At 42.2% G+C, this 1,925-nt stretch overlaps 2 protein-coding genes across 2 annotated transcripts in view; both read right to left on the reverse strand.

Moving 5' to 3' along the window:
- Window positions 1-68, reverse strand: part of LOC116693803 (carboxypeptidase A1) — a gene marked incomplete in the record, with an annotated part of 12,104 nt that extends 12,036 nt beyond the window's left edge. Inside the window, 1 exon segment of the mRNA XM_032523038.1 lies at window positions 1-68.
- Window positions 1-1,925, reverse strand: part of LOC116694825 (carboxypeptidase A1-like) — a gene marked incomplete at its 3' end in the record, with an annotated part of 14,633 nt that overhangs the window by 11,660 nt on the left and 1,048 nt on the right.

Raw genomic sequence — 1,925 nt, forward strand, 5'->3', positions numbered from 1 at the left:
ACCCACTCTCTGGAATGGATTCCAGTGTCGATCCAGATGGCGGGACGGTTGGTTCCACCGGTGCTGAACTGAAAGTAAAGGAGCAGTCAAACAAAGATTAATAGAATAATGAGTAGACAACTTCAAATTCTTTGTTTCCTAATATTTTTAGGACCATAGAAGGTTATTTCCCATTGCGTGAAGTCCATCATGAAGTGATCTCTTCATTTTCTTAAAGGTGCTCTAATCAATGTTGGGTGAAGACACTTCTTGAGGGGAGATGTTTGCTGTGACAAAAATGTTGTAGCCTAAAAAAACATGTGACATCGCTTAGAGCATCTATGAAGAACAATGGTGTGTTTCATTCGTGGTCCTTCATTTCTTTAATAAGAACAGGTGCCATTTTTTAATTCCCTTGGTCCGACTTAATTTGCTGATCTCCAGCCAGTTTTATTTACCTTGAGCACATTCAGGGGGCGACCCTCGTAGCTCTGACCAATCACAATCTTGCTGACCAGGTTGGGATTCTCAGCCACCAGCATGTCCTGGAAACTGTAGATCTAAACCACCGACAAAATTATGGTCTTTAGGGTTAGGGTTATGACATAATTCTGTACAGCACTGTTAGTTTTAAGTGAGTTTAAATCTGTTTATGAAGTGCTATATTTAGGGTTGCAATATAATAATCTAGTTGGGAGTCATGTGATGCACTGTTTGATCTGTCTATGTGGTTTTTATATAACTGGAGTGACAGCTGTGTCTGTATTGTTGGCAGGAAAGTTTTTAGTGGGTGTCCGGCTCAGCTAGTGTTTGTCCTGTCTAGTTTGGGGACATTGCTTCTCTATTCTTTGCAGATGATGTGTTTCTGTTGGCTTCAACAGACCAGGACCTTCAGCATGTTTTGGGTTGGTCGGGATAAGTGACGGCACCTCCAAGTCTGAGGCCAGGGTTCTCTGCTGGAAAACAGTGGATTGCTCCCCAAGTACTCTTTTTTTTTAGGATTAAAGTGTCTCAGGGTCTTGTTCATGGTTTAAAGGGGACATGTAGTCGTCAATTGGAGATTTTTTCCAGGCAAGTTCGACAGCTAGGAGACCCCTGGGTACAGACCTAGAACACACTGGAGAGATTATATACCTCCTCAGGCATGGGATTGCTTCAGGATCCCCCAGAAGGAAAACTTGCTGAGGAGAGGGACCCTTTTGACTACGTTGCACAGCCTGCTGCCTTCGCAACCCCGACTCAAGTAAGCAGCAGAAAATGGATGGGTGGAGAGACATTTGATTGTATTTGTTCCCAAAAGGTCCTGAGTGTACTAGTCACTATAACATTTTTGGTGAAATTAGTTGCAGGGATGTTGCCACACTTGACTTAACAATAAACAAAGTAACTTTGCCAGTCCCTAATGTGGCCTCTTAATTTTTTTCAATTATTAAACATAATTAAAACATCTATAGAGACTGTAGCAAACTGTTATCATTATCTTACACTACAAATACCCTCCTGATGACTTTTTGTTTTGATAAATGAGGATTTAGTAAAAACTGTTATAATAAAAGTAGTCTGTGGTATTAATGCTTTAACAGGATAACAGAGTGAGTGTGTGTACTAACCTCGCTGATGGTGTGGTACCTGGAGAAGTCAAAGCTGTCAGTGTTTCTGGGCTCAGCGATACGAGCAGCAGACTCCATCTCCTGCTGCTCCTCATCGAGCATCACCTGCGGGACAATGAGATTGTTTGTATTCAGAGGTCAACACATTTTTTTTCTATTAAGCTTTGGCCCAGAATCTGCTTCAAACTTCTGAAAAACTAAATGCCAAGTGCAGTAGATTGAGTTTTGTTCCTGTTCCCAAGCCTTAGACTTGAGAGTCCAGGCTGTTGGCAGGTCTCGTACCTGAAGGTCTTCGATCATGATGGAGTACTCGATGTCCTGACTCTCCAGGTGGAT

The sequence above is a fragment of the Etheostoma spectabile genome, chromosome 8 (assembly GCF_008692095.1).
Source record: "Etheostoma spectabile isolate EspeVRDwgs_2016 chromosome 8, UIUC_Espe_1.0, whole genome shotgun sequence".
Lineage (NCBI taxonomy): Eukaryota > Metazoa > Chordata > Actinopteri > Perciformes > Percidae > Etheostoma > Etheostoma spectabile.